Here is an 11,365-nt window from a genome sequence, read left to right as displayed (position 1 = left end):
TCTGTTTCCCAGGGAGCTCAACTTAAGGCCCCACATACTGAATGACTGTGACTGATTCTTACCATCTTTCATACATTGGTCCATAGCAGGTGCACAAGATATTTGATGAATTCTTTTCTTCTCTAGAGACTGACTTGTTTGCCATCTCTGTGGAGAACGGTTTTATGGACAATAGCTGTTTATCTTTTACTTGATTCCCGAAAGCAATTATTTCCAGAGGTTCAGTCCTCTGGACTCTCTTTTTGTTCTGCACGTTTGGCAAACTCAACCTTTTCCACAATTTCAGTTACCAAATAAATCTTTCTGCTGGTGAATGTCAAATCCTCTCCAGGCTGGTGGCCACTCCACTTGCCCGTCCTGTGTACTCCTAATTAAGATGGTATGCTAGTCTGTGCCGTGCCTATGGGTTGGCCGAATTAGGAGTGATAGTGAGGGGTGGAGGTGAGGTGTTCTGAGTGGGCCCCTTAGATCCGAAGAACAGAGCAGAATGCAAGTGCAATGAGAAAAGCACCTGGAAGCTTGTGGGAAGGAGGTTGAGGGAGAAAGGAAATGAAGGTATGCTGAACTAGTTATAGAAGAGCTTGCCAGGACTTACGATTTAGGATGGAAAGGTATGCACATTGTAAACAGAGCAGTTAGAAATTGTGGCTGGGAGTCTGAGTCTCTACCAAGCAGCCAGGAGTGGTAACATCCACCACAGCCTCTAACTCAACAAACTGAAAGAAAATTCACTTTCCTATTTTAACTTGATATCTCTAAATATCCATTTATTAATTACTGGTCACACGCTTGTTCTGGTCATTCATTTTTGATATATTCAAGAAATCACTGACCCTTCCATGACATTGCCCTTTATATCCAGAAAATCTCAATATATTTGTGAATCTCATTCTTTCTCCAATTAGGTAGGACTGAGCTATAGTGAACACTAATTTATTGTGTAGAACGGACTTTTGGCATTCATTAAACAGATATGTATCAAGAGCTTACCCATGCCAGGAAACATTGTTTGTGCTGGGGAGGCAATGAAGAATGACATTATACGTGGCCTTTAGCTTACATTCTAAAGGAGGAGATAGATGTTAATAAAACAATTACATAGATCAGTGTAAAACTCTAATTGTGACATGTGCTAGCTAGGTAGCAGAGATAAATAGCGCTGTAAGTGTTCTAACAGCAAGACTTTGATCCAGTCGGAGATGGCAGAAAAGACTCTCCTGAGTACCTAAACATATGAAGAGACATATCTATGATGAACAGGAACTAATTAGACAAGGAAAGGAGGGAAGGGTGTTCTCAACAGAGAGACTGTTTGTACAAAGACCTTCTGTCAGAGGGGACATGACAAAATGAGGGAATTAAAGGAGAGAAGCACGGCTAGAGCATGGGAAGCACATGACAGCAAAGGATGTGGAGCACAAAAGCCATTATAAGGCACTTTGTATTTATTCCATGAGCACCATTAATGTTCCCAGCAGATTGTGGCATGATTGGTGTTCATGATTTAATAGATCACTGACTGCTGTGTGAGACTGGATTGGAGAAAATGGTGAGAACTGTGGGGGTAGAGCATTTAGGAGGCTCTTGTAGTTGGCCAAGTAAGAGATGAACATATCATGGTGTTTGATGGCTGTGGTGGAGATGGAAAGAGTGGACATATTTGAAAGACACTTAAGAGATTAAACTGGCATGATTTTATGATGAATTTGGGGAGAGAGGACAGTATCAAAAAGAATTCTGAGACATGGATGGAATTTGGATGGACGGAATTTGGATGGAATTTGGTAACATTCAATGACACAGGGAACACTGGAACATTACAAACTAATTTTGGACATGCTGAGTTTGAGGTGTTTTTAACGCTTCCAAAAGGAGATGGTCACGTAGAGATGCTGGTCAAATAGTTGGATGTGTGAGTCTGGAACACAGAGGACCTCTCCTTGGGCTGGTCTGGAACACAGAGGATCTCTCTTGGGCTGGTCATAAAGGGAGTCATTAGGTTATGGGTGAGAATGAAAGACTAGTGTGTTTTAGCCTGGAAGAGAGTAGGGTGAGGAGAGGAGAGGGCCTGGGACCGAGGCTGGAGGAACTCTAAGACTTAATGGGCAGGCAGAGGCAGAAAAAGAATAGATCCTAAAGTAAAAAGAAAAGCAGGAGAGCTCACGGAGTGGTAGGCAAAGGCAAGTGAGACCACTGGTTGGAGAAAAAAATGTCATTTGTGTTCAGTGATATGAACGATACTGATGGTCTTCATGAGTACTATTCCATTGAAATGATAGGGTCAAGGACAGGTGAGAGGGACAAAGAATGGATTGTGGTTGAGGAAGAATGTGAACTCTTCTGAGACATTTATCCACATATGGGAAGAGAGAAATAGGACTTCAGGTAAAGAAAAATGAAGGGTGAATGTGACTTTTTTTTTTTTTTTTTTTTTTTAGTTTTCTTTTTGTAATAAAGAGAGTTTGGATATAGCACTATGGAACACTTCAAGAAATACAGACAGAAAAAATATAGCAGAAATATGAAGGATGGTTTATTTAACTATTAAAATGAACAAAGTAGATCTATATGTACTGAAAACGAACAATCCCCGAGATACATTTTTTAAGAAAACAGCAATGTGCAGATCAGTATTATAGACACTACCATTTACATGTAAATGTGTATATGCATATTTCTGGATGGATAGACATTTAGTTTGCTTCCAAACTTTTTTTTTCTTTTTTACTAAAAACACTTTTGTAGTGACTACTCATCCATATCTTTGCAAACATAGATGTGCGTATCTGGAAGATAGATTCCTGGAAATAGAATTTGTCTATGGATATTGATTTAAAATTTTGGCAGATGTCATCAGTTTGTCCTCCAGAGAAATTGTTTCAGTTTACATATTCACACCAATATATGGGAGTGTCTGTTTCTCTATATACTGGCTTATACAAAGTGTTATCAACTAAAAAATAAGAAAATAGTCCATCCACATTTTAATCTCATTTCTTTAATTTTGATTGCGTTTAGGCATCTTTTTTCATGTGTGTAAGTGACTTTTTTACTTCTTTTTAAATGAACAATCTATTCATGACTTTTGTCATTTTTTTTATTAGGTTATTGATATTTTTCTTAATGATTTGTAAGAACTTCTTATACATTAAGGAAATTATCTTACTGGGTATGATATTTAGTTGCAAATTTCTTTTTAAATTGACATGGCTTGTGGGAATTATTTTTGTTGTGTTGGAACTTTAGAGTTTTACTTAGTAAGGTAAGGTTTAAGGCTTTGTACATTAACTTTCTTTGAAATTATTTTAAAAATAAGCTTTTTTTCTGGTAAACCTATGATTTTACCTTTACTTTTATTTTTGAACAATTGATCTATTATAATATATTTTATCATAAGGAATGAGATAGGAATACAACTTTTTTTTTTCTGATGGCTAGCCAGTTTTTGCAATACCATTTATTGAATAATCCATTTTTTCTACTAATTTGAAATGCCACTTTATTACAATAAATATATTTATTTAGAACAATAAATAACTGATGTATATAGGCCTATTTCAGGAGTATTCATAATTTTCCATTGTCAAACCATTTTAATTAATTTGCTTTATAATATGTTTTCATATCTTGTGGCTTTAAATTCTATGATGATTTTTTTTTCCCATTTCTTTCCTGAGTTTTTTTAGTTTATTAAGAAACTACTTTGGTCTTCTTATTTCTTTTTGAGTCCTTCTATCTACGCATGCTTTGAACTCTTATATCACAGAGGCCATTTTTAATATTTAAATTTTCTAAAAAGTGGTTTGGCAGGATGTTCCATGGGAAAATTTTTCTGATGTGCTTTCTGTGTCTGCCTTCTATTTGTCTTTGTTTCTTTCTTTTTCCATCAGTAATTTCATATGGATTTTATATGTCCTTTCTCAGCATCCTTTTTTACACTGATCCAATTTTTACTGCAACTCTTTTAAAATATATTGTTTTTTCCTTATCTATTTCTATTTCATATTTTCTTTGTTGTTTTCAGATAGCTTCAGAAGTAGACAGAGTCACTGATGTCTTTATTCTGCCATCTTAAAGCTGGGACTTTTTTTCTTTCTAGGCTAGTTCTGTTTCTCCTTGAGTGTTAGTCGGAAGGTATTTGGGAACGTATGCTGATCTGCACCGCCCTGTTACTGGGCAATTATTGTGGTAGTTTCAGGATTATGAGTAAGTCCAAGATGGCTGGTTCACATTTTTTTCTTGGTCTAATACTAATAAGTAACTTTTAAAAACTTGTTACCATAAAATGTGTCTATATTAAGCCCTTCAACATGGGAGTTATTTGAAGTCTCCAATTAAATTCCAGGTCCTCTGTGAATAAATATGAAAATAGATGTAGAAAGCATTTAGCATCTAGAGGTATTTCCCTGGTAGGGAAGATATAAGGAATATAATAAAGAAACAGCTTAGAGAATTTAAATCTACTCTTTTATTTTTAATGTAACACTTTTGGAGGTTTATCAAAAAAAGAAGTTTGGTGTTTCTTTAGGTTTAACTGTTTTGGAAATTATGTCCCCCAAGGTTTATTTCCTATTCCCTGTGGTTTCAGTATTAGGTAATGAGGCCCATAAAAGTGGCCACTGAGATTCTTAATCTTATCAGGAAGAAGAAAATTAACTATGGGCTTAATAGGTAATTTAGAGATGTGGCTATACGTAGAAGCCTTTCATTAAAAACTCTTTCTGGTCATATATTTATCTTCAGAAATCATCTTTTAAGGTTGCTGAAGTAGTGCTAAGAATATACTGCAGCTCTACCTCAATCAGGTTGCCACAGGTCTAGGATTTGTTATGTTCCACAATCATTTATACAGTATATTGAAAGCTTTTTATTAGTAATTGAATAATTTAAAGTGTATTGGCTAAAAAGAAACAAATAACTTTTCTGGAATATATTAAAGAAAAAACCAAAAGTCTAATATAATATGAAAGAGAATTTTTAAGTGGGCAAAAAGAAACCTTAGTAAAATAGCAAAATGAGTGAAAATAATTTAACATTTTTTTCCCTGTGAAATTAGTTGTATAATAAAATTGTAAAAATGAGGGGTATACTAAGAAGACTCACTGCTTATTTTTTAGGAATATAAAATATCCCACAAAAAATCGACTTTTATTAAACACACCTAAATTATTTTTTAATAGAAAATTTAGTTGACAGACATTATGTGTTATTTCTTATTGTTCTATTCAATGTATTAACAGTGACACAAAAATAACAATGACAATATTCAGACCAAGAAAAAATATGTGCCTCAATACATGAGTAAATATAAATTTTTTTCTGTTGCAAAAAGCATTAAGCACCTATTTTTCCACATAGCATATTTTATAGAACCAACAGTTTTTGCTTTAGATTTTCTTTCCACTTTGTGTGGTAAAACAGCGATTTTACTACATCCATCAGAAGATTAAGTAGTTTTTACTGACTTTTTAAAATGTGCTGCTTGTTTGCTTTTCATTTTAGATGAAAAATCACTTTTTTTTTTTGTAGAAAAGTCACTCTTGAGAGATGTAATTTTTTGATATTCACTTAGAACAGGCAAATTGTACAGCGTAAGAGAAATTTTCACTTTTTCATGATTATCTTAATCTATTTTTCTTTTAAAGGGTTCCACAAGTTCAGACAAGAAGTCAGTCCAAGACATTTGTATCCAAGACTTTTCTGGAATTTACAGGTGTCCAGTTCTCTATATGATGACTTGGCTTTACTATAACAAAAGTTGCCATCCTGTTAAAAGATAACCATCTACTTTAACTGATTTGTTGTTTCACCAGAAATGATACTATTGAGACCACCTGAGCAAGAGCCAAGGTGAGCACTGTGCATTGCCACCCCAGGCCCAGACCCAAGCCCCCAAAGGCCTGCCCACTACCCAAGCAGAAGCCAAGGTAGTCTACCACAGCCACTGCCATACCTACTGCCACTTCAAGGATGACTAAGAATCACAGTAACAACCAGGGCCACCCAGACCACTGCACACTTGGCTGCACTGATGCAAGAAGTCACCAGTAGAGCCTAAAGTAGAGGAGGAAGTCTTTCTCCTCATAGCCCACTCCAGAGAAATAGAAGAAACAAGTGCCCTACCAGATGACCAAACATCAATGAAAAAATACTGGAACTACAAATAAACCAGAATATATGACACTACCAAAGGGACATAGTAATTCTCAAGTACCAGACCCCATAGAGCAAGAAACCCTTGAAATGTATCAGAAGGAATTCTGAGCAATGATCTTCAGAAAACTGAAAGAGATAAGAGAAGACTCAATTAGATAGCATAATGAAACAAGAAAAGATATCCAGGATACGAAGGAGGAAATTTACAAAGAGATTATTACTGTGAAAAAGAATGTATCAGAACTCCTAGAACTGGAAGATTCACTCAACAAAATAAAAAAAAACACAGCAGAGATCTTGAGCAGCAAGCTAGAGCAAGCAGAAGAAAGAATTTCTGATATTAAAGGTTGTCTTTTTGAAATAACCCAGGTAGACAAAAAAGGAAAAAAAAATTAAAAAAAAGAAAATGTAAGAGTGAGCAGACAACCTCAAGTGCTCTAATATCCAAATTGTGGGTATTCCACAATGGGAGGAGAAAGGAAAAGGCAATGAAAACCTATTCAAGGAGATAATAAAAGATAACTTCCAAGGTATAGGGAGAGTTGCAAACCTTCAGATCCAGGAGGACCAAAGACCTCCAAACAGATTGAATCCAAAAATATCCTCACCAAGACATATAGTCAAACTAGTAAAGCTCAAAGACAAAGAAAGAATTCTAAAAACAGCAAGAGGAAAGCATCAAGTCACCTATAAGATAGTCCCCATCAGACAAATAGCACATTTCTCAGCTGAAACCACACATGCCAGAAGAAAATGGAATGATATATTCAAAATACTAAAAGAAAAAAATTAGCAGTCAAGAATTCTATACCCAGCAAATTTATCCTTCAGAAAAGAAAGAGAAATAGTATATTTCCTAGACAAACAAAAATTGTGGGAGTTCATCACCACATGACCAGCCCTGCAAGAAATTCTCAAAGGAGTCCTGCACCTGGATCTGAAAAATGATAATCACTATGATGAATACACAAGAAAGAGCAAAATCTGCCATTAAAGCAAATATGCAAATAAGACAGAGAAAGAAGCTAAATCATGCCACCTAGAGAATCCAACTAACATTGAAGATATAAAATAAAAGGGAAAGAAAGGAACAAAAGATATTTAAGACATCTAGACAAAAAGCAATAAAATGACAGGAATAAAGCAATACCTATTAATAATAACTCTAAATGTAAATGGATTAAACTCTCCATTCAAAAAACACAGACTGATTGATGGGATTAAAAAGCTAGACCCAACTATATCCTGTCTTTAAGAGACTTACATCATCTGTAAAGACACACACAGACTAAAAGTGAAGGGATGGAAAAAAGATATACCATGCAAATGGAAATCAAAAATGAGCAGGAGCCTATTTATTCATAGCTATTCTTATATCAGATAAATAGACTTTATTATTTTATCTGATATAAGACTAGACTAGTAGCTATTCTTTTATCAGATAAAATATGCTTTAAACCAAAACCATAAAAAGAGACAAAGAAGGCTGCTAAATAATGATAAAGTGATCTATCCAATTAGAAGACATAACAGTCACAAATATGTATGCACCCAACACTGGGGCACTCAGTTATGTAAAGCAAACCCTCCTAGACCTAAAAAAAGAGATAGATCCTAATATGATAATAGTGGATGACTGGAACACCCCTCTCTCAGCATTGGACAGATCTTCCAGGCAACAAATCAACAAAGAAACACAGGATTTAAACTACACCTTAGACCAATTGGACCTGGCAGATACTATAGAACATTCCATCTAACAACTACAGAATATGCATTCTTCTTATTAGCACATGGAACATTCTTCAGGATAGACCACAGATTTGGTCACAAATCAAGTCCTGGCAATTTAAAAAAATTGAAATCATTCCAAGTATTTTTCAGACCACAATGCATTAAAACTGGAAATCAATAACAAGCAAAACTCCGGAAACCATATGAGTGCATGGAAACTAAACAACAATCTCCTGAATGACCTATGAGTCCAAAAAGAAATTAAATGGAAATCAAAAAATTCTTGCAACTAATGATAATAAAGATACTTTATACCAAAACCTGTGGGGTACTGCAAAAGCAGTACTAAGAAGGAAGTTGATTGCAATAAACACTTACATCAAAAGAATAGAAAGAGTTCAAATAAATAACCTAAAGCTGCACCTCAAAAACCTAGAAAAAAACAACAATCCAATCCTAAAAATAGTAGGTGGAAAGAAATAATTAAGATCAGAGCAGAACTAAATGCAATAGAGACCCAAAAAATGATACAAAAGATCAATGCAACAAAGAGCCATTTTCTTTTTGAGAAGATAAATAAAATAGACAAACCACTAGATAGGTTAACAAAAAAGGAAGAGAGACCCACATAACAAAAATCAGAAATGAAAACGGAGACATTACAACTGACACCACAGAAATATGAATAATCATTAGAAATTATTATAAACATCTGTATGCCCACAAATATGAAAACCTGGAGGAAATGGATAAATTTCTGGACACATACAAACTACCAAGAATGAGTGAAGAAGAAATATAAAACCTGAACAGACCAATAATTAGCAATGAGATTGAAGCAGTAATCAGCAATCTTCCAACAAGGAAAAGCTCAGGACCAGATGGATTCACAGCAGAATTTTACCAAACATTCAAAGAGGAATTGACACCAATTCTTTACAAACTATTCCAAAAGATTGAAACAGACGCAAATCTCCCAAACTCATTCTATGAAGCAAACATCATCCTGATACCAAAACCAGGTAAAGATATAACCAAAAAAGAAAACTACAGGCCGATATCCTTGATGAATATAGATGCAAAAATCCTCACTAAAATACTAACAGAATACAGCAACACATACGCAAAATTATACACCATGATCAAGTGGGATTCATCCCAGGGATGCAAGGTTGGTTCAACATACGCAAATCAATAAATGTGATACACCATATTAATAAACTCAAACACAAGGACCATATGATCATCTCCATAGATGCTGAAAAAGCATTTGATAAAATTCAACATTCATTCATGACAAAGACCCTCTATAAGTTAGGTATAGAGGGAAAGTATCTCAACATAATTAAAGCCATATATGACAAACCCACTGCCAATATCATCCTGAATGGGGAAAAGCTGAAAGCTTTTCCTGTAAGAACAGGAACTAGACAAGCATGCCCACTCTCACCACTCCTATTCAACATAGTGTTGGAAGTACTAGCCAGAGCAATCAGAGAAGAGAAGGAAATAAAGGGCATCCAGATTGGAAAAGATGAAGTCAAACTGTCCCTGTTTGCAGATGACATGATCCTATATATCGAACAGCCTAAAACCTCTACAAAAAAACTGCTGGAATTGATAAATGACTTCAGCACAGTAGCAGGATACAAAATCAGCACACAAAAATCAGTAGCATTTCTTTTCTCCAATAGTGAACATGCAGAAGGAGAAATCAAGAAAGCCTGCCCATTTACAATAGCCACCAAAAAAATAAAATACTTAGGAATTGAGTTAACCAAGGAGGTGAAAAATCTCTATAATGAGAACTACAAACCACTGCTGAGAGAAATTACAGAGGATACAAGAAGATGGAAAGATATCCCATGCTCCTGGATTGGAAGAATCAACATTGTGACAATGTCCGTACTACCCAAAGTGATATACAAATTCAATGCAATCCCCATCAAAATTCCAAAGACATTTTTCTCAGAAATGGAAAGAACTATCCAGACATTTATATGGAATAACAAAAGACCACACACAGCCAAAGCAATGCTGAGCAGAAAAAATAAAGCTGGAGGCATAATACTACCTGACTTTAAACTATACTACAAAGCTATAATAACCAAAACAACATGGTACTGGCATAGAAACAGACACACTGATCAATGGAATAGAAAAGAGAATCCAGAAAACAACCCACACACCTACAGCCATCTGATCTTTGACAAAGGCACCAAGCCTATATATACACTGGGGAAGAGACTGCCTCTTCAGCAAATGGTGCTGGGATAACTGGATATCCATATGCAGGAGAATTAAACTAGACCCATACCTCTCACCATATACTAAAATCAACTCAAAATGGATTAAAGAATTAAATATGCACCCTGAAACAATAAAACTTCTTAAAGAAAACATAGGAGAAACACTTCAGGAAGTAGGACTGGACACAGACTTCATGAATATGACCCCAAAAGCACAGGCAACCAAAGGAAAAGTAATCAAATGGGATTATATCAAACTAAAAAGCTTCTGCACAGCAAAAGAAACAATTAACAGAGTTAAAAGACAACCAACAGAGTGGGAGAAAATATTTGCAAAATATTCATCTGACAAAGGATTAATATCCAGTATATATAAGGAACTCAAACAACTTTACAAGAAAAAAACAAGAAACCCAATTAAAAAATGGGCAAAAGAGCTAAGTAGGCATTTCTCTAAGGAAGATATACAAATAGCCAACAAACATATGAAAAAATGCTCAACATCACTCAGCATCCGGGAAATGCAAATGAAAACCACACTGAGATACCACCTCACCCCAGTTAGGATGGCTAATATCCAAAAGACTGTGAATGGTAAATGTTGGCGAGGTTGCGGAGAAAAAGGAACTCTCATACATTGTTGGTGGGACTGCAAAATGGTGCAGCCTCTATGGAAAATGGTATGGAGGTTCCTCAAACTATTGCAGATAGATCTACGATATGACCCAGCTATCCCACTGCTGGAAATATACCCAGAGGAATGGAAATCATCAAGTCGAAGGTATACCTGTTCTCCAATGTTCATCGCAGCACTCTTTACAATAGCTGAGAGTTGGAACCAGCCCAAATGTCCATCATTAGTTGAGTGGATACGGAAAATGTGGTATATCTACACAATGGAATACTACTCTGCTATAATAACGAATGAAATACTGCCATTTGCAACAACATGGATGGATGTAGAGAGAATTATATTAAGTGAAACAAGTCAGGCACAGAAAGAGAAATATCACATGTTCTCACTTATTTGTGGGAGCTAAAAATAAATAAATAAATACACAAACAACCTGGTGGGGGGAAGGGGGGAAGAAGACACAACAATTACAATTCCTTGAAGTTGATTCAACAAGCAAACAGAAAGGAGGTTGTTCGGAGGGAGGGGGGAGAGGGAGGAGGGAGGGAGGTTTTGGTGATGGGCCACAATAATCAACCACATTGTATATTGA

The sequence above is a fragment of the Cynocephalus volans genome, chromosome 9 (assembly GCF_027409185.1).
Source record: "Cynocephalus volans isolate mCynVol1 chromosome 9, mCynVol1.pri, whole genome shotgun sequence".
Lineage (NCBI taxonomy): Eukaryota > Metazoa > Chordata > Mammalia > Dermoptera > Cynocephalidae > Cynocephalus > Cynocephalus volans.
The sequence above is the reverse complement of the archived record's forward strand: the minus strand, read 5'-3'. Positions refer to the sequence as shown.